The sequence below is a fragment of the Centrocercus urophasianus genome, unplaced genomic scaffold (assembly GCF_019232065.1).
Source record: "Centrocercus urophasianus isolate 14NV4802_14NV808 unplaced genomic scaffold, USGS_Curo_1.0 seq_28, whole genome shotgun sequence".
NCBI classification, from domain to species: Eukaryota; Metazoa; Chordata; class Aves; order Galliformes; family Phasianidae; genus Centrocercus; species Centrocercus urophasianus.
This window is the reverse complement of record NW_024884844.1, coordinates 11,700,000-11,722,895: the sequence shown is the minus strand read 5'-3', so window position 1 is coordinate 11,722,895 and position 22,896 is coordinate 11,700,000. Positions and strand designations below refer to the sequence as shown.

General features: G+C 40.3%; 1 long non-coding RNA gene across 1 annotated transcript in view; it reads left to right on the top strand.

Annotated features, from left to right (window-relative positions):
* The window catches only part of LOC122164890, a 113,802-nt gene that overhangs the window by 32,191 nt on the left and 58,715 nt on the right, over positions 1-22,896 (top strand). The gene's annotated exons all lie outside the window — the stretch shown is intronic.

Genomic DNA, 22,896 nt, shown 5'->3' with positions numbered 1-22,896 from the left:
GTTTAGTGGGGAAATAGTGGTGGTAGGTGAGTGATTGAACTATGTGGTCTTGGAAGTCCTTTCCAACCTTGGTGATTCTATGATTCTATGATTCATGTTTATGTAGAAGTGAAAAAACAACTTTATGCACTGTATTAGAAGATGTACTATGAATGACAGTCCTACAGAGGATGAAGTTGACGTAGTCCATCCTATTCACTTAATTAATTAAAAACAGATTGCAGTGAGGCTAGAGGACAAGCATCTAGGTATTTTAGTTTGCCTTGTTAAAAATAAGTTAGAATTTTGAGTCAAGTTGATGTGATATTTTACTGAGAATTTGAAGTAAATTTCTTCTTTGTAATTTGAAAGGAAGATGCCTACAAGGGGATGGGCAGACATCTCAGGAAGAGCAGACATTCCTTGGGGCAAACAACCTTTCACTCCCATTTTGTCTATAATTCTGCTTTAACTTTGAAAACATACTGTATGTTCTTGCAAGATGTCTTTTATCACATGCACATATTTTTTAAGTATATTATAAAAGGAATTTTAAACATACTAAAAGTTCATTATAGATGTAGTTCCAACTTTAAATGGAAATGCACTGTGTGTTTCTTCGGTTATTTTTTCCTTATATGAGGTCACATAGGAAATGATGCCTTGTGGGTTACACAGAAATACAAAGGAAGGGACTTCAATCTTGTCATTCTCTTGTGGAGCAGAGTGATAGCTGAGCGATCCCTGGACCATTAACTCCTAAAATGTGGACATGGTGGTGATGGGTTGGCAGCTGGACTGGATGATCTTAGAGGTCTTTCCTAACCTTGATGATTCTGTGATATCTAGGTCTAGCCTTAAAGATACTTAAACCACTCACAGCTTTGCACATTGATATAAATAATAATAAAATCAGTCTCTGTGTTAAGACCAATGCACATTTTCTAGTCCTTGTGTCAGCTCTGATGTGGGATACTCAAGGTCTTACTGTGTCCCATACTGCAATCACCTGGCAGTGATTATTGCTTATGAAGTTTGGGTGCTAGCACGACACATTGCACCACTGGCAAGGAATAGAGGATCAAACCATTCTGCTTAAAAACAAAGATGTTCTCGTGATTTTCTCTTGCTTGCCATGATCTGCTGCTGGTTTCTGAGCTGTTCAGCCACTGATTTTCTGCATTTGACTAAAGACACTGCAGAAGCAGAACAGCTGGGAAATCGGTGGAGCAGCAGAGCAGAGTGGTTACAATAGGCAAAAAAAAAAAAAAAAAAAAAAGCTTATTGAAAGAAAACTGTCCAAGGCAGCCCCATGGTGCCTTTTCACACCGAGACAGTGTCCTGGGGAGCCTCCTGGGAAATAGCAAGATGTATTTTTCCCTGATAACAATGTAAAGAAGCACAGAAGCACACATGGCATCTCGCCACGTTGCTTTCGAAAAGCAATACGATGACACTGTGCACTTTGCCATCACTTTAATAATAATATGTTCCATTCTAGATGGAAAGAAAAAAAAAAAAAAAGAGCCTCGTACAAAAAAAAATGGCCAATGTCTCATAGAGGACTTGTTTGTTAAGCACTGATGAGATCCTGTGTACAGTCATTCTGCCCTGAGGAGCTTATAATACCAGAGCCTGAGCCTCCAACATTTCCTAAGTACTGCGGTGAATAGCCTAGTGGGACTGCAGTAATTGAGGTAACTGTGTTACTTCTGGACTAGATCATGCAACTCTTACATCAGGCATTAAGCACTTACAAAAGCAGCCCCATTCACTTTACTGATGTCTTCTAGGCTAGAAAAATGTATTGTAATCACAAACTTACTTACCCTTGAAAACTTAGGATACTCAGCTCCCCAGAGAAGAATGAATGAAAAATGTTCATGATAGCAGAGGCAGCTATAGGAACTGTACAAAGCTGATGTCTTTTGGTAATTTTGCTCCCACTTCTGGATGATCAAGCCCTGTTTTGCAGACAACTGACAGAAGACAGTGCTACTGTGTGTGCAGGTAGGGTTTAGCTCCAACACACAGTTATGAGTTGCAACTAAATCCATCCCTCAGTGAGATGGCACTCAGTCCTGGATGTGCCTATGGAAGACCTCTGGCTTTGACCAATGTGTGGACCCAGAAGCTGGCCAGGATTGCTCTTTCCTGAGCAGCAGGCTATTTCCCATATTAAAAATCAGCTTCTTGGTAGAGGAGGCTGACTGTGGAAATCCATTAGGATTGCCTATGTGAAGAAATCCTGGCACAGTGTTAAATGCTTGGGTGTTCTCTTTTTTTGAGAGAGAAATGTCACATTTGTGGTGTCACCACAATCACAGACTTGTATATCCTTGTAGTAGACAGTGCTGTCTATAACGTTTGGTTGTTTAGATGTTGTACAAAGGGACATAGTTTAGTGGGGAAATATTTTTGTTACGTGGACCGTTGGATAAGACCATCTTGGAGGTCTTTTCCAACCTTTGGTGATTCTGTGATTCTATTAGAAAATTTTTGTAAGCACTGCGAAGATGCCTTGGGCAGAATTCACCTATAGATGCAGTCGTATTTCTGTTTAATCAAGCAATATAAGGTTATTCCCAATCTGCCTTGGGATACTGCTCGTTATTTAACTTACAAAGAAATCACTTACCAAGATCATGGTTCTGTGCACTTCTCCATGCGTCCAGAATGTCTGGATGACGTGCTGTGTGATATGGTTTAGTGTTAGTGGTGGCAATGGTAATGAGGAGACAGTTGGACTAGATGATCTTGTAGGTCATTTCCAACCTTGTGATTCTGTAATTCTATGATTCTAACTCCATGATATGAAGCTGAAGGGACTTCTTTGGGGGTATTTTTGGAACCACAGGTATTTATTAATGCTTATCTACTGAGGTAAACTTGATTTAAGTGATTCGTTGCAGCTGTTAGATACCAGCACCTTTATTGGTAACTGGAATTTTGCATAGGCCAATCAAGAGAAAGTCTTCAGAAAGTCATTAATTCTGTCATTTTTTCTCAGGAACTTAGTAGTTTCCTTAGGAAACCTGAAGGTTTTTCTGGACAGTTTGCTTGCACAGTCCATTTCCCAGCAACTGATATTGTTTTGCATCCAAGCTTCTGCTTGTTCCTCCCTGTTACCAGTACCGAGGACAGACTTTGCTGGCCTGAATGTCCTTTCACCTTCTGGTTGTGTTGCCTCCAGCCCTTGGTGGTCTTCAGGACCCATGACCTGAGCAGTAGGTTTAGTGCCCAGCACTGGCCCTGCTGGGGCAGGAGGAGGAGCAGCCTCTTCCCACCTGGTTTGTTCTATGATCCTACGTAGTCCTATGATTCTTCCACTTGTTTAAGTGAGATGTATTGCTCACTTGAAAAGCTAGATTTTAATGCTTTGCTTACTGGATGGAACATTAGCCAGCATCCATGGGAGTTTGGAGCCTTAAATCTTGAAATGCACTGCAAATTATTCATGTGAGAGCCAAGCATGGACAACCCTGGCGGTTTGTCTCTGGCTGCTGTGCTTAAAGGTTCTTTGTATGTATGTCAGTGTAAAATACTTAATTCTTTCATAGAAACCTCTCTTTCTGGAAGACATATCATCCTCGAGTGGATCAATTTGTCTAAGGGAATGTAATCTATATTTACTTTGCAGTAGGTACTGTAGCTCTTCACTCCTCTTTCAGCTGATTCAGCTCCTATTCAGCTTGCTTTGACCTCAGAAATATTCCCTGCTAACTGTCCTCCTGTTCACTCCAATTTGTACTGCCTAAATGCTTACTGCTGAGTGTCCCTCTGGCCATTTTGAAAGGTGTTTCATCACACTACAATAAACGTGAAATACTGATGCACTCAAAACAGCAAAAAAGGAGAAAAAAGAAGCAGCTGTATATTGACGTGGGACTAGACAGGGGCATTTATTACACTTTACTTTCATACCATTGTCTACCTTTGGCAAAGGAAGGCTCTAAGTGTCCCTGGTGGTCCACACCGATCAATACTGCACGGGAGTTAAATTAGACCTCAAGTCAAGCACATATCTACCTTGGCTGAGATACCTCCAACCTGAAATCCCTGGAAAATTTACATTTTTCCACTAAGTTAACCAATAACAGAGTCAAATGAGTGAGAAAAAAGCAGCTGTCTAGCCTACATATTGCATCATTACCAAAGGGATGTTGTCCAAACAGCAGCTACGTTGCCTTTTGAGCAAGGCAAACAGACTGATGCCTAAGCAGGGCAGTAGTTATTAGGCACATTAAGTAGCAGTGATAGAAAAAGAGTCAATAGGCATATAGTAATATTTGTTAAAGGCATTTTCTGTGCCTGTTGTTATCCTGAAGCTGTGCACTCTTTTTTTCCTCTCCTTCTCTTATTCCCACAGCAACTAAGCTGGCTTTTATTGCTTGCTCACATGCACAGAGATCTTAGTACCATTAATAAAAATTAAGTTTTCTTTTCAGTGTAGAGAACACTCACTCAACTGAGGTCCCTAATTCAGAGACCTAAAAAGAAGAAAAAAGAAGGACCCTGAGTTGACTTATTGGTTTTATACTCAAGCTACAGTAAACACTCAAGACTTGAGGCAGATATGAGGGTATGACTCTGTGGGTTGAGAACAAACATTTGCAAAGTGATCTTTTATGTTGTAAAACAGATTAAGCTGATTCAAGGACTCTGTTGCTGGAGATGTGGACAAACCCCTCCAAAAATATCCTGGAAAAAAACTGTTGTTTTACACAGTCACCTTCAATAAGAGGTCCACGTTTGTTTCCAGTTAGGAAACTCGTCTTTCTCTGTCCCTTAAAAAAATATAATAGAATTGTGGAGTCTTTAGAGTTGGAAGGGACCTTTAAAGGTCATCTAGTCCAACTCCCCTGAAATGAGCAGGGCTGTTCACAGATCAGGTGCTCAGAGCTCAGTCCAGCCTTGCCTTGAAAGTCTCCAGGGATGGGTAATCCACCACATCTCTGAGCAACCTATTCCAGCGCCTCACGACCTTCACTGGATCACTTTTTCCTTATATCCAAGCTAAATCTGCCCTAAAATATGTCCATGTACTATTAAGCTAATAGTGTAACTGGCTGTGGTAGATTTGAATATAAATAGAACCATAAGAAAACAAATAATTAATGAATAAGAACTCAGGAAAACAAAACCAAACCAGCAAGTCCATCTTTTTTTTGCACACAAGCTCTATTGCTAGTGTCCCTATATTATTTCATCTTACCAGGCATTCCATCCAGCGTGAGCTAAAGCAGGGTAGAGGGGCTTAATCTTTGCAAGCGTGCTTGCTTAATTATTTTAATAATTTGAAACGTATTCCTCAGATGTCAGCCCATGTTCAAACTTGGACATTGCGCATAAGCACATCGCTGTCTTTTAAAAAGCTGTGCTTGGTTTATTGCCAGAAGAGCTCTTTCCAACCTATTTGATGGTGGAAAACATTATTTTGAAATATGAAGCAGGTAAACCTTAACCTGCCAGATGTCGTCTTCGTGTAAGCAATTTAAATTCAATTTGTGGCAGAAAATGCAGGCAACTTGTGGATCAATAGGCTGCATTCAGTAGAGCTGACATCCAACACCCGATCCATAGCCAACCTGGCTGGGCTCTTACTGCTCATACCTGAGGGACTTTCCCTGGCTTTTATCACACGGTACAATCTCCCAGGATTACAGGTACTTAAGGCTAATTAGGTCTGCTCTGTTGCCCTCCATTTCAATGCCCTCTGTTTCCCTAACAGCCAGTTTACTTTCCCAGTTCAGGAAGATAATTGTGGTGGCACGCTCCGGAGAGGTAAAATGATAGCCTTGCACACACGCACCCCACGTGCCTTCCCTTGCAGGAGCAGGGAGGTGATGAGATAATTGCCAGAACAATAGCTGAATCCCAGTTTACCTTAGTCAGTTTGCTTTTATCAGATGTCTACCTTCAAAGGTGTAATTATGTGATTAGGAAGAAGGGGCTGTAAACAGACAGGACTTCACTCCTCCCCACCCATGGGAAGAGGCCCATAAATCCCCACCTCTTCCTGAGGTACCTCCAATTCTCCATCACCTGGAAGGAGATCCAAAGCTCTGCTGTGCGTGCACATCAATATTCTCTCCCCTGGGTTGTTTGTTTTTGGTTTTTTTTTTCTTCCAGTGTTAATAGCATACAAATTATCAACACAAATACTGTTCTCTGTGCACATTGAAGTAAGGTTCAGAATGGAATTTGATCATTGCTCGGATTTGCAATAATTATCATTGTATGTAGGGTTAAGTGCTGGAAAAGCGGAATTCTTATTTGCCGTTTAACAATTCCCTCTTCTGTCTGTGAGCTCTGATTCTCCCATTATTGTTTCCTACAAATATCCCAGATACTTATAAATATTCTATTGCAATGAATTTTATATGACCCTTCAGTTCTAACAGCGGAAGCTGCATTTTGAACTTAACCTAAAATCCAGTGCAGTAAAGCCAATTTTTGAATGTAACCTTTCTACCAAGTGGTAAAGACAGTAATAAAGTCACTTATCACTGTTCAAGTCCCTCTTGACATATGATTAATCCATCCAACCCCCCATCCAAAAATCCAGAGGCAGCAAATTTGCCCTTCCTGCATGCACAATGCACAGAGACTGAGCATCATCCAGCACTCCCTAACTGGGTGCCACCATAGAAATATGCATGGTAAGAATACACAGCACTATATTTTGGAAGGCCCCACAGTGGGCTGTATGTGCAGAAGTCCTCTGCTTTATTTTCTTTTCCATGATCCTGTGCCTCATCTCTCACCCTATGGCATCATGGAGGGAAAAGTAAGAAATTAGAGTCCAGGTCAATCTTAGCTCCAAATGGACACTCTCCTTTCTTTGCCATTGAACCATGGAATCGTTGAACATCCTGAGGTGGAAGGGGCTCACAAAGCTCTCTGAGTCCAACTACTGTCCCCACACAGTCCCACCCAAACCCTATGGCTGAGGTTGGTGTCCCAGCACTCCCTGAGCTCTGGCTGCCCTAGGAGCTGTGCCATGCCCACTGCCCTCTGGGGCACAGCCTGTCCCTACCCCCACCAGACCCTCCTCTGACACAGTTCTGTGCTGTTTCCTTAGGTCCTTCCCAAAACATTTGATGTCCATCTCCTCATTTATGTTTAGTCTTTTTATGAGGTCTTCCTGGATTCTCAGCTATGTTCCTTACTGCCTTGTGATGTGCAGCACCTTTCCTTTTATTCAGTTAATACTGCCAGGAGAAGCACTGGCTCTTCATTTCGCCATGCCAGTGTGTGTGCCATCCCCTACTGGGTGTGCCCCTGAGGCAATCTGTGCTATCCTGTGCAGGCTGCATTCTTTCCTTGTACCCTTATCATCAGGCTAGGAGACCCTAACACCATGGAAAAAAAACAAAACAAAACAAAAAAACTACCCTCTTCCTCAGACATCAGGCTCTGGATGTCAGATAAATCTGTATGCTGGTAGCTATGCTTTTCAAGGACGTGTAAATAAGATTAATATGTGCCTCTCATTACAGCCCTGGGGTAAGCAAAGTGGAAAACAGTCACTTTGGGGTGGTTATAGGCATGAGCTACAGAGATCTCTATATGTGTTTTAGAAGCATCCACACGTAAGACTCCTGGAACTATGATTAAACTAACAAGTCTTTTTGAGACTGTGGCATTTTCCAATAAATGATGCCATCATCCTGGGGAAATGGTAAGGTAGCAGATGTCAAAACATAAGCTTAAATAAAGTTTTAAGCAAGACATAGTATTTAAACTGGGCTTTGACCTTTGTGCACACTCAGGAAAAAAAAAAAAACAGACAAGCTCTCAGAAAACCTGAACTCAAGCTGCTGTAGGCAGGTTCACTGCAGTCCTGAACATAGCCCTATAAACTGCAGCCATATCTTCCAGCATCAACCAAAGGATGCTAAATGCTGCAGTTGTGTCTCTCTTCTCATAACCAGCCTAAACTGAAACTGTGAATTTCCCAAAGCACCAAGCAAAGAAGTTAGAACTCTAGGATAGGGTGAAAAAAGGGTAAGAATTAGAAATAGTCTGCAATTTTATTTATTTATTGTTAAAGACAAAAATCCAATGTTACTGTAGCTCCAGTCTAAAAATATTTATATCATAGACTCATAGAATGGCCTGGGTTGAAAAGGCTCACTGCTCATCCAGTTCCAACCCCCTGCTGTGTGCAGAGTCACCAACCAGCAGCCCAGGCTGCCCAGAGCCACATCCAGCCTGGCCTTGAATGCCTGCAGGGATGGGGCATCCACAGCCTCCTTGGGCAACCTGTTCCAGTGCATCATCACCCTCTGGCTGAAAAACTCCTCCTATGTGGTGTCTCCATCATATAATTGTTGCCTGTCCCTCTCTGTATCTCTGGAGACTACCAATCACTTTAGCAACTAGCTATTGATATTACATGAAAATATGCTTGAGTAAACTGTAAGTTGGATATATTGAGAGTAATGCAGTCTTGCCATGTGCTTCCTTTCAGAATAATCCTTCAATGTATAGCACTATCCAAACTCATTACTGGAAATCAAATTAAGTTTGTCACTGTAGCATCCACAAAGTTATGAATTTACTGAGATATCCTCCTATGAAATATTACCTCTCATTTTTGTATTGATCAGAAATGTTGAAATATAGAAAGATTAAGATAAAAATTTTCGTAAAACTGGGAAATCAAGTGACCAAATCAAGACATTTTCAATGTAGTTGCGTGGTTTACTGATCTCAGAATGGTCCAAAGAAGGGGAACTTGGCCTCTGTATTCAGAAGAGCCCTTGGGGACAAGGGACAAGAACACACACTGTTTTCTATTGGAAATTGGCTTCAATGACTTGCTAGCCTTCACTTAGGAGATCTGCTCAGGCAGGCACCGATTTTGTCTTTCAGTCTTCAGTAAATGTAAATGCAAATTCTGAGCGTATTTGGAAGTCTATGGTTTGGGCGTGTGTGGGTGAATTTTCAAGAGAACAGCAAAGCAGTGCAAACCCGGCACTGCAAATGCTATACCTGTAGGACCCAACAGTGTGAGTCAATGTTGGGGGGAGGAGAGTGAGAGAATTAAAAAAAATAATATATATATATATTTTTTTTTTTTTTGAATAAGGAAATATTTTAGGAAAATGAACTGTCTTCTATTAGACCAAATCAGTTAGCTGAATAAAAAGAAAAGGCTTTGGGCATGTAAAACTTCATCACTTGTCAGCTGCGTTCTGACCATGTTGTACACTTGGCGCAGTAAGAGCATTGTCATTGCTATAAAGATCCAATGTGCAAAAGAAAAAGGGAAAATAAATAAATAAATAAAAGCTTATTTTCCCTACCATCAATCTGAACAAACAGTTGAATTGTTTATACTGAATTCCTCCAAAAATTAGCCTTGACATAAGCGCTCAAGATTCAGCCCGAGCAATTACAAATTTGCAGAGTTGTAAGTGACAGAAAACAGGGTTTTATCCTGGAAGGCGTTAAGCATCCTTACGTACACATGCAGGGAGAGAGAAAAAAAAAGGAAAGGAGAGGCAGAGAGAACATATGTTGTAGACAATCCCGCCTCCCATAAAATTGCTGTTGAGTCAAGTAACCTGTTTAAAAACAATGTATTCCTCTAACTACAGCCACCTGGCTTGTAATTATATTCCTCATTAGAAACTGCTACGGGTCTTGAGTGATTAGTTATTGTTTATAAACTGTTCCACTGTAGACCACCTGTTTTCATATACTGCTGCACCTTCTTCTTGCTATGCTGCATCATATCTATTCATAGAAAAGCACCTGTTTCCTGACAGTGCAAAACCAGAGAGGAACACGTCTCTGTAAGCAGCTGGGGGAAAGGTCTTGGTGAAGGACAGCCTGGTCTATTTGCTGCTATGAGGATGCCTTCGGTCCCAGTTCTAGAGCTTGATGAGGTTACCCCACCTCGCGTGCGGGCTGTGCATGACGCGGTGCTGGTGGAGAACATCTATAATTAGCCCTCAGGGGAGTGGGAAGTCCAGATAAATAAAGCACGGATCGTGGCACTAATTGCCAAAGAGTTAAATGATTCCATGTTGAAAACACCCGTCGGACAGGGAAGGTGAGGGGCACGACGTGCAGATGCAGGAGGTGAGGCATGAAGGCCGCATTGCCTTAAATAAACCCACGGATCGCTGCGGCCCCAATGGCAAAGGCAAAGAGGAGACACTGAATTTCTTAAGGCGATTCAGTCATGTAGACAACAAACTCATGCTGCAGTTGAAATATTTAGAGCCAAATTCTGCTCTGAGTCACGCTGACTTCGGCTGATTTACCCCCAAGCCCAAACACTGTAACGGAGAGCAGGGTTTGGGCCCTAAATTGCTAAACTATAAATAATTATCCCACCAATAGATTTCACAACTTACCACAAATGGCAGATAGTATTTTTCTTCATTTTTAAAGGACTGAGACATCTGCCCAGGATTGAACTGAAAGCTCCCTGAGACCACTCTGTTTCATCAAAGGGAAAGGTGCCCCTTGCTGTGGGTGTTTGGAGCACTTTGCATCTTAAATCCATGAGTAGGAGCTTGTGGTGACCCAGGGTGATATGTTGGCAGTGCTGGGAAATGCTGCTGGGAGAGGGAGATGCAAACTTTCCGGCCCTTTCGCAGCACTTTCCCTATCCTGCTTCAGACACTTCTGGCCACATCTCCTCCTGTTTAATGTTTGCTGTGGTTGTTTGCAACAGCACAGCCCGCGGCAATGGGCCTCCCCACCATCGAGATATGTTCTGGGAGTCCCCAGTCTCCCCATGTGCTGTTTCTTTTTTCTCACAAGCCAGGCCAGAAGCTGACTGTGCAAGGGAACCTTAAGTGTTCCCCAGAAACACAAGAATCATTTTCCCTATGGGAGTTTTGGGATTTGCTGATCACCCTTAAGGACTCATTGTTATTCACGGGCGTTTGGTTTTGCTTACTCATTTATTGGGTAACTGATAGCTTCCAGTTTGAGATGGCACACCCTGATAGAATGGAGGATAACACAGCCAGGAAGGTTTTTTCTTTATAAGACACAGTGCTATGATGAACAACCTCGTCATCACCCTGTGTTCCCACACAGCAAATGTTAAGCACCTGTGCATAGCAGCAAATCATCGGTTGTTTGTTCATAACTGAACACGTTCTTAGACCTAATTCTCTGTATTTATCCATCTCGCATACATTTTTTGGAGTTACTTGACACCTTAAGACACCAGAATTATGCAAATGGATTGAGGAGAGCCTGTTTCTCTGATGAACGTTTAAACCGTAGCATTACTCCCCATCAGTACTGCGAGGATCCCACAGAACCTGTCCTCCAGCAAAACCTCAGAGTGTGCAGCATGAAGCCTGTCCACCTAAACTCCCCAGGGCACATTCAGCCAGTGAAAGACATCTGGCAAAATGAATGACAAACCATTGTGTACTTTAGAGATTCAGCTACGGGACTTAGATGTTTCTGGATATCATCACAGACCAACTTTCTGTTATTTTTTCAGCTGTAGATGTGGTGGAACATGTAGGCTGTGAGAGCTGGTTTGGAGGGCAGAGGCTATGCATTTTTTTTCAGGTGAATGTTAATGGCCCCTGGCTGGCTTCACTTTGATGGGGACTTAATTGACAAAAAGCTAAGAATATCTGAGGTCCCTATTTTTGAAGTGATGATGTTTGGCCTCCATCAAAGATCATCATCTTTTGAGTCAAGGCCCTATGTAAAACTGATCACATTCTTATTCTTTCCTAAAACCAAACAGAAGTAAACAAACAAACAAATAAAACAGCCCTTAGAGCATAATTCTCAGTCATAAATGCTTTTTCGTGCAGTTTTTATCTATTTCCTGTTCTAAATACGGAGATAAAATGTTATAATATCAACATTATTATCCCGGAACAGTTGCTAAAAAATATAATAATAATAGTTACCTCTTTATTGCCCTATTCCAGCTTCTCTGCTAGCATTTTGGTAGATATTTATATACTTTGGTATCTAGTAATAAGAGCACGTTAAAAAAACCAAAACCCAACAAAAGACTGAAGGGTTACAGAGAAGCACAAAGGGGTCTCTTTTTAAAGTGACTAACCCAGTTGATTTCAATAAGAGTTTGGAACATAATCAAAAGTTCTCAGTTGTGAAGAACTGGCAATAGGGTCTGCAGGAAGCATAGATCTTCCTTGCCCAGTGGGTTACTGCATGTTTGGAGAAATCAGAATTTTTCTGAGCTGGTGCAACCTCTCTCTTTGAATTCTTTTGCTTGCTTTTTCTTTTTTAAAGGTGTTAAAGAAATATGACTGTAATTAACAACTGACAAAAATATCTGGGTTTGAACTGAAGTGGGAAATCACAGAGGTTACTTATTTCCTCATGCTTTTACCATTTGTTCTCTTTTCTCAAGGAAGTTGAAAGACCCAAGGTTCAAACTTAATAAGGCCCCATGCCGTTACTAAGAGTATTTACAACGTGCAAAAAATAAGCCAGCACATTTCTTATATTTAAATTTGTTTTCAGTCATCTGAGCTATTACACAGTATGCCATCCCTAAACCTTTTGTGACAAGCAGCAAATGTTTCTCAGACAAGGGAAAGAATGATGTGTTCAACTACTCTAGCTGCTTGAGCCCGGGAAAGCGACAAAACATTGGTATGTGAGCAATCCCTACATCCCAATTTGCTTCGACATCACAAAAACCAGGCTGCTTCCAGCTCATGGTCTGTGCCACAAATGTGTGCGTTTGGGGTCAGTCCATGGAGTGCCCCGTGAGTGGGTGGCAGGAGCTCCTCTGACAGATGGAGCTTCAGATTACTGTGGAATAGACAATGATATGGTGATTATTACCTACAATTACTCAGCATTTTCTGTTATCAGCCCTAAGCCCCTTTGGTTCACTGGGAACTTCAGTGGGAAGTTTACCGTTTTCTGGCAGTGCGGATTGAACTGGATTCTTTTGGTGCTGGTTGTATAAAACTTGCTCTAGAAACTATCATCTCAGCTTTATCATGTTTAAAATCTGATGTCTGATGTTTTGGTGCGCTGTGGACAAACTAAACTGGCCCAGATCCCTGAGGCTGTCTGGATGCAGCAGCCATGGATGCTAAGCAAACTCATCAGTGCAGAGTCTGTGTGTGAGATAACCAAGCAAGTCAACATGAATTCTTGTAATGTGTCCTCACGTATCCCAAGGAAACAGCAGCCTTCCTGGTGAAATTATCTTTTGGATGACTTCTAGTTCTGGAGAATCTTGATCTTTTTAAGCAAATTCATGTGGAAGGAAAACGTGAAGGTCTGGGTGACACTTGTTAATGTCCTTAATCATCCTTTTGATGGCATAATGGAGGAAACTAGTATTTTTCTCTATTATTCCTTTAACAAACAAATGTAGCACCTACAAACACTGAATAACATCCATGTCCATCACAGAGCTGCTGGAATGCAGTGAGACATCTCACTCAGCGCTCTACTGAGTCACTGTAAAAATAACCCCGCCAAGAACAGCTGACCAACACTCACTTTTATGTCCATCTCTTTAAAAAAAAATAAAAATAAAAAAATAGATTAAAAAATACTTTTTAATGGAAATTTGTAGATTGAGAAAGGTTCTTAGGTTCTTAGATGGAAGATTCAAGTCATTATTAAAGAAAAACAAAACAGTTACTTGTGCACATGGCTCACCATGGAAACCTTGGAAAAAAACATGAAGATGAATCATTTTCAAACTGAGTGGGCACAGAGTGGTGTTCAGGGTCCTGTTTGGCAGCTTGAGCTAAGGAGAGCCGCTCACCATCCACGCATAGCAACCAACAGGGAACAAGGTGCTGGTCTTGCTGAGGCCAAGGTCGCATTGCCAGAGACATGGCATCCAAAAGACGTGTAGTAGGGTAATAAGAGGCTAAATAGACTTGTCCTCAGCTCCAGGGCTGCCAACAGTGATTATTTTTTCCTCATAATATCATATTTTCTAATGGACAAAGTGAACCTCCAGCCACTGAGCAGTTATGCGTCTGCAACTGGACTGTATTTTAAGTTAATAAGTTAATTTCTTTGAGAAGCATAGAAAAAATAATCTTTAGAAAGCTTCCAGTAGGCACTTTTAGTGTTTGCTTTCATCCACTTTTTCTGGGCTTGTCTTTACTCTTATCAGTATTTTGGCCAAGAAAGTTTCTGAACAAATCTGCTTGCAAGAGTTTCTTTAGAAACTGCTTGCATTTTCTTTTGATGGTAAGGCAGTTTAATGTCTCATTTTTATTATTCTAGGGAAAGAAAACAACCTTCCACATTCCTGCTACATCTTCCTTCAGTCAGCCACCTTCATTCTTTTAATCTTTGTGTATTCATTTAATTGTCTTAGTATCTGAGAGAATCATTCAGCTTGAAACTTCCATCCTGAATGCCACCTGGAAAGATTTTGAGATCAAAGAGATGTGGATGCAGATAAGCATCCAAAATATTGTATCTTCTATCACTCATATGACTTCTTGTGGATAGAGATTCTCCAGCCATGGTGTGATTCCAGATTGGAAACTGTTTTCTAAAGTGGCTCAATATGCTTTGATATTTATCATCTCAGTTATTTCCAGCTATGTGCAGTATTGGCCAGATCAACATGTGTGCAGGGTCCATGGAGCTGCAGGTGTCAGACTCAGATAAAACAATCACTACATGGCTTTGGAGCATAACTACTAGATTGTTTATTCTTTCAGATATCCAACTCTGCAGACTTACTTGCACTTACTTGCAAACTTACTTTTATATGATTTGACCAGGTGGTAAATGCTATACGGAGACAAATAGTTGTCTCAATATCCAGGCATAGGTCAAAGCCAAGAGGTCCTACCTTCCAGCACCCAGATCAAGCTGCTGTCCTTGGTCATTCTGTGGCACTAGAAAACCTGTGTCTGTGTCCAAACCCCAGAAATTCTGAAGCAGAAGGTTAAATGCTCTGGTTGCATTTAATGCTAATCTCTCTCTGCAGAGCTGTATTTGTTTTAATTTAATTTATTCACTGAAATCACAAAGAAGTTTTGGATCTAGTGCGTATTTGCTATTATTCTGATTTGAAGTCTAATCCTCCACATCTGGATGACACATTGTTTTATACTTTAATTATTGAATAGACTATTTCTTTTGCTAGATGAAAACTAAGGCAAACATTTAAAAATTACAAGAGGATTTTAAAAACCATTGGCAAACGGTTGACATAGACTTTCTGTAAGCGTTGCTTACATGCAGAAAATGAAACATACCATCCCTTCTGTGCTGGGATATCTCTCATTGAGTGCAAGGGGAGGGAGGTACAGATGCTGATTAAAAGGCAGCTTGGACTATACCAAGGATAAAGAAAAATTAAATGTCTATATAATGAAATCAATTTTATTTTTATTTTTTTTTCTCTGTGGATTTGTGATCTGGGTTGTTTTCTTTGATGCTTATCAGGGCTGTACTCACCCTCTACCTTTTTCCTCGGTTGGGATTTGGTGTCCTCCCATGTTAGCTTGTTTTCATGTGAAATATAACCTTTTCTTTTTCTTTTTTTTACCAAAGAGGGAAGTTGTTAAGCGGAGAGGAAAAAGCTAACAACTATTTTCCCTCTGCTTAGGAAAATAGATCAAACAGTTTAATCAATAAAGAGAATAAAAGAGGTTAGGATCTTTCAGAAGCAATTCATTCAGTCAAAACTGGATGGAAATTAATCATAATTTATTCCTCCCAGATGTAAGGCCATGCTGTGACATGCCATTTAGCCCTGTGTTCTCTCCCTGCTCATGGACAGCAACAGATGCTTTCAGTAAAGGGCTGACTTAAATTCAGGCATCCAGGAATGTTCCCCATTCATCCCTGATCCTACAGAGTTTATCCATATAGCTGCTTTTTCTAGCATCTTGTGGACCATTCTATGAGTTTTCCAAGTTGTTTTGTGAAATCCCGTTGTCTCCACAGCTCAATTATGAACCATTCAAAGACATTTTCATTTCTGGGTACAGTATTCACTGAGAATGCAAGTGAAATTGGAAGAGCAGTAGTGGAAAGTGGAGAATTAAGGGTGGAAATAGGGACCTTTGTATTCTGATTCAGTTGTACCTGTCTGGAAAGCACCTGAAGGCAGGGAGCTGAACTAACAAAGCCCCGTATGTCCCATATGCTCACTTCCATGACAGGTCTCACAAACAATTCAGAGGTTTAATTGTCACTACCTCTGTTTGACCTTTTGTGTTGCTGGGGTGGATGAGTGACTGAAAGTCTCAGAAACAAACGACGCTGGTCTCAGGGATTGTCTTTTGGCCTCCCGTTTGGTTATGGTTTTGTGTTTATCTTTTTCACACATCTTCCTGAGATACATGGAAGAGCGGCAGCCTCCAGTTCCTGCTTCTCTGAGTTTGAGTCTGTGCCATGTCATGGTGCTCCTTCCATCTTGCCAAGGATATTCAGTTGAATAGTGCTTATTAAAGGAGCAAGAATAACCTTTGCTATCAAGCTATGAGCTGAAAAAACCCTCAGGTTTGAGGAAGAGACATCTTATTGTAGGTGGTAGCGTGAGTTCTGAATTTCTTCAAGCTCTTCTACATGTGAGTAATTTACTTTGAAGTCCCTTTAAGCATATCCTGATATGAATTAAAACTGGAAACAGCTGAGTTCCAGCATTTATAGATAAAGTCAGTATTCATTTAGAACACATAAACATGGTAAAATAAACATAAATCAGTTTTGGACATTTGCTTTACCGCATCAGCTGCTTCCAACTCTCTTGATGTTTTGAGCCAGAATATCCAAGTGAGCATTTGTTCCAGCAGTTAATAATGGATGATAACTTGCAAAGCTTCGGTTGGTCACTGTGGTGTGAAAGACACCTAACTTCCCTGTTAATGTGCATTCTGTGCCTGACAAATAGTAGCTGTGCGAGGCAGCACTGTCTGAACAGTGCTTACTAGGAACATAGCAATCGTTGAGGAGATGTACTTCAATGCTATGACGTTTTCAGATAGAGAAAAACTACTTTTGCTAATTTAAAATAATATTTACTCCTTCCTACTGTCTCTCTAGAAATGAATATGGATTCCTCTTTTATGTTAACATTTTGAGTATTGCTAGCTGTTGCCAACAACAGAGACCATTTAGCTTCGCTTCCTGAAAGGTCTTGGAACTCCAAAGTTGCCGAGCCCATGCCCTCTCTGTATAGGAGAAAGCCATTTCTTCCAAATTATGTATGCATTTTTACAGGCTGCAGTCTTTATGGAGACTTCTCCCAGTTATGCCCCAAATTATCTGGTCCATTAAAAAAAATTCACATTAGACATTCCTTACTTATCTCCATGAGATTATATGATGCATGCTACAATTTTCCTGAAGGTGATCGCATTTCTGATTGGTTTATTAATTTGTGTTTATTGTAGGTACTGTGGTATAATGTTTTATCTTAATTAGTATTTTTATGCCCACTATATTAAGCACGTATGTGGCCGGTTTTTTATGCTGCATGTCTTTCCAGTGCAACTAAGGTTTAGTGTTTTACTTCAAGAGGGAAAATTTATAATCGAATTAAAAGTAATTACATACACATTTTGCTTCAAAACCAAACTATATTGTATTCGAATGAGACAATACTTGAGTTTCAAATCCATAAGTTTCTTGGTAAGATCCTGTTAACCCCCATATTATATCAACTAGCCTTAAATTCTTCGGATAAAATATGTGTTTTGTTTTTCTTTGCAGAAATAAAGCCTAATCTTTGGCATTCGTTGCAAACACTGTTTCACCCACTTCTTTTTAAAAAGAGATCTTTTTGTTACTAGAAGGCTGGCAGGCAAAAAAAAAAAGTACATTCTTTCAGAGTAAATCTTTTGTTTTAGGTGTGGGATAGGATTTTGTTACCCACTGTAACAGAAATATAGAAAATATAGAGAAAAATAGAAATATTTCAGAAATATTATGAGCCCCCTAAAAGCATGTCTGACAGGACTAGCAAAGCATTAAAGCACTGCTTTGTGTTTTGTTTTTTTGTTTTTGTTTTTGGTTGGCACCAGAGATTCAGGCTTTGTGCTCATTGGTTCTCAGTGGTAGAGACCCATATAATTAAAAGGCCACAAACTAGTGCTAGCTTTTGTAACTTTATTCAGGAAATGTTCTTCAGCTTCTACGTACATCAGTTGTTTGTTTGTTTGTTTGTTTTTGTTGAGCTTTGTTTTGTGTCGTATTTTTGTTCTGTTATTTATTCCTGATCTGAAGAGATGTAAGATGTGTTTTAATCTGATGTTTTTACTCTGGGAATGCCTAGAAAATCATGTTGCTTGTCAGTATATGCTGTTCACCTTCTAACCTGCAACCTGCAGTTGCCTGTTGGCCATGCCCCCTTGCAGTAAGGTCTTAAGCTTGAATAATTCCAACCAGTTAATTGTCCAAATGAGAAGTATTTCAACATTTTATCCTTAAACAACTTCTAGTTTTGTCATCTGCTGCTTGAGGTTGGTGCACTGCATTTGAATTCAGCAAAAGTTGATGCAGAAGCACTTCGGTTTGTAAGCCAGCAGTTCTGTTGAAATGAGGAGTGAGCTGTAAATTACCCACCACTGAGTTGCTGAGTCACTTGAACACTTCAGACTGCTCTAAATGCAAGATCCAATGGGGCTGCTGAATTATCCCAGGCTGTTTTTCAGAAGACCTTGTGTCATGATCTCATTCCGAATATGATTTTTTCCCTGATAAGTATTTAATTTGAGATTTCAGTAGTTAAGAGAATTGAACAGAGACATTTTAAGTGCTTCTTTGTCTATCATTAGAGACACCAAGTGACACAGGAAAGGATAATGAACATAGAAAGAGCCCCCAAAGCACTTTTAGATCGTTTCTTGAGAGTCAGCAGGCCGATATTGACTTTGATTAAGCACTCTCTCTGGTCCCATTAGTTTGGCAAACTGTGAAACAAAAGTGAGCTTCCTTTCCAAGTTGGTTTCACATAAACTCTTTTATAACTTCAGTTCTGAACTTCTGTAGAACATCTCCAGTTTGCTTTTGTTGCTGTTGTTGTTGCTTCTTTTTGCTGCAAGAAAGCATTCTTTTTAGTTGTAAAGAATTCATAATCTCAAACCAACAGTTTTTCATGGTATTGAGGCATGGTAGAACAGTCTCTTATTATTATATGTCTCAAAGCTGCAGACTAAAGTGCATAAACGTGTTTCCTTATGTTCCTCTAAACAGCATGGTGTGTGTGGTTTTCATTTAATTGACAGATTTTAAGTCAACGGATCAAGTTTAGACACAAATTTCTGAGGTTGGTGAATATTGTATTTATAACAACAGTTTGCCTTCTTGTTGTCTGCCAGTTGCCAGCAGGTCTCTCCCACACCTTTGCTGTGAATTTTAACTCTGCCTATCATGAGGGGTCATGGGAAATTTGAAAGATTTGTGACAATAAGGCTTTCAAATGTGTATTTGACCTTCTTTTCTCTTAACAAGTCCATAAGACAGCAAATTCTTGTCCATTTAGACTGTTATTTAGCTTTTTGTGGAGAGGTAGTGAGACAAGCCTTGAGCCGTTGGTTGCTGTAAATCTCTTTGGTGCATAATGTGGTCCCCAAAAGTATCCAGGTAATGGTTTGTTCTAACTTCCAGCCATTTCTAATTGCTTACAGGTTGAGAAAATCATCACAATTACCCTTTGTTATTTTTGTTTCTTGCACACGAGATGAAATATGAGACACATAAATGAATAAAAAGAGGGCGTGGGGGGGAGGGAGAAGGAAGGAATAATTCACTCATTCTTAACATCCTTCAAGCCAATTAGCAGTAGATCCCAGGAATAGACATCTGACAGATTGGCTGGAGTTGGCAGCTTTTTCTGTGGCAGTTTGCTGCCACTCTCCTGCTTCACCTGGGAAGTCTCAGAAGAGGTTACATCGCTGAGCTGCCATTGTAGCAGTCCAAGATCACATCCATCATAGCTTCTGTTCAAGTTAATTCCATGCAGGAAATACTTTACATATTATGTCACATATGCTTGGCACTATGTGCCACCAGAAATACATATTAATGCGTTGCTAAATATTTCATAATCAAACAGTATATTATCATAAATAAAAGTGCAAAGTAGGCTATTTCCTATCCCAGTGTTAGAATCTCTCAGATCATTGTAAGGGCGGAGTAGTTAGCCCAGCTGAGGCACTCAGTCCAAGGTACAGTCAGGTATTTTTTATCTCAGTTATCTTGTGTCAAATCTTAAAGGTAGTCCACAATAAGGTTTATATTTCTGTGTATATATAGATAAAAACACACACACCTACAATCACACGTGTGTGCACACATGAGTACAGTGACACGTACACAGGCTGGGCACACAGAGAGTATAGATTTCAACATGAATTTGACATTGATTTCTGGGGTAAACAAATGGTTTTAAGTCTTTACTTGCCCACAGCTAGATCATAATATTCTGCATTTCAAAGTGTCCAAGTACCTTTAAAGTGATGGCTGCAGAGTCCCCCAAGGCATAAAGCAGATAAAACCTTCTTTTTAAAAGTATTTTGCTCACCTTTGTAAAAAAAGGAACTTGGGGTTTATTGAGTGCAGGAAAGCCTAATTCCCATAGTAACCAATGCACGGCTGATATTGATCAGCAGAGTCAAAGGCAAAACCTACTGACAGGAATAAAGAGTGACTGTTTCTTATCCTCATATGTATTCTTCCTGGAGTTCCTGGAGGTAACTGATCCCACAGGCATGTTGTGCTCCCCGGGAGTGAGAATGCTCCTGGTTGTGTCAGTGGCACACAATAAATAGGGATTCATAACCAAAGATGCTCAGATTGCCTGTGTTTCTGACTAGACCCCAGCAAAGCTCCCTAGGATTTTAGAAAGATTTTGCTCAAGCAAGGTGTGTGCAGAGTTGCTCCCTTCGCACAGTCTGTCTGGAGGCCTTTGAAATCTCTTCCCCATTTTTTTTATTTCCCACCTCAATTAATGAGACCTCAAAGGTTTTTTAAGTTCCTGTTCTTTGTGTTCACCATACTTGTGACAGGTCCAAAATCTGATAAATTAACATTTGCAATCATGTCTGATCTCTCCTTAATGATTTCATTAGGTGTTAAATACGAAGCTTAGCATCTTTTTTCATGTTAAGGCATTCCTTTTTGAACTGCAGAGCTTCGCAGAGAAGATCTTTGAAACCAAGAGCTCATGAATTATTAGCATTCACCACAATGCATATACATACCTTAAATCCTCTTCACGATTAGATCATTCCCAGAATTGACAAGTCTATAAGGATGAAGAAAGGGGACCTGTGAGAGCTGTGCAAGGAGAGAGATTTTGTAGAACATGATATCACATAATAAAGAATAAATTCTCTCAAGCCTGATAGTTTTGCAAGGTTTTACATACTCCTGGGCAGGTAATAATCTTCCTTAGGTTTTCTGGACTTGCAAGGAGCTTTAACATTTTTTTTTTCCCTGACAAAACTGTTAGATAACAACTGAGCCAAAATTAAATAACCCCAAAAGTCTTCCTCTCTAATCCCTTCTGTGCATGCTTAATGTTTCATTCTCCCACTTCAATTATGCCATCTGCATTATGTCTTTCGCTCCCCACTCAAAAAGTTGTTAAAATGAAAAGTGTCACAGCTCCATTATGCAGGCCTATACCTGTGCTGGCAGCATGCTCTTCTTCTCACCTCATATTGCCTTTTGCCTGGGAAAGAGATCCCCGCGGTGCATATGAAACTGGAAACTGAAATGAAATGAAGTTGATATGCAGGAGCTGGAGTATAGGTTATGACAAGCGAGCAAAATACGTAAATCTGGGGAGAATTCTGAGCTTAGTTCTTTGGGTCAAAAGTGATCAAGCCTGAGTGGCTAGCTCTCGTCATGTACACCAGCATCCCAGCCTCACAAAACTCAGTGGTGGGACTTGACTGTGAGTCCTTAGTAACACAGATAGCCTGGGTTTTACAGGTGCGAGGAACACACAGCTGTCATCGGCTCCAAATACACATTCGGAAGTCAGATTATAGGCATCAGTTTTAACATACTGGCTGTAGACCGTTTCATTTCCTGTTGTAATCCATCTCCAATACATCTCCGTACAAGGTGTCATCAAGACCTTTCCTAAGAACTCAGCTGAGAAGCAGATACAGTAGATATTTTTGAGAGAACATATTGGATTTCCACTGGAATCAATTCTTCAAAGCAATAATGAGTAACACGTTTTTATATATTCCCGAAACGTTCTCCACTTTCAGGGGACTCCTCAAGAAGGATTGCCTTGATGAGTTTATGATTATTTGGAGGATATAGGTGTATTAAGTTAGAAATAACTTAACAACAAGTTTTGGAAAGATGTTTCAAATTTGCACCTTTTAAAAGTACCTGTGTAGGCAGTAGTTTGGTTCTCTGCTTCATATCTTTTCATAAAAACCTGTTTTCCATTTATTTCTAGCTTGCAACTGTAATACATCATACATTAGCCTGGCACCACAGATGATTGAAAATTTGGGAAAAAAGTGCACAATATATATTTATATACATACATGTACTTCAGGTTAAATCATGCACCAGAGTGCAGAAGGATTTTTCACTGACTTAGTTACAGAGCAGTACCCTGGAGACAATTTCATGTTTAATTTAGAATGGCTGCAATATAGGAAATAGTAGAAAACAGGCTGTTGTTCACAGCATTTGCCACCACTATCTTTCCAACAAAAGATGTCACCCAGGTGCTTAGTTTGCAGGATTTCTGACTGTGCTTGAATCCTTGGCTGGATATTTCCCTTCAAACCCATTACCAGCAGACTTTCCCTTCAACCACATTACCAATAGATCCATTACCCTCTGAGCAGTGCTCACTACATAAGAGGACCTCAGGAGCATTTGCACTAGCACAAAAGTCTGTCCTGGGGACCTTCAGTGCCACTCTCTTTAAGTGATCCATAGCCATTAGGAAGGTCTTGAAGCACA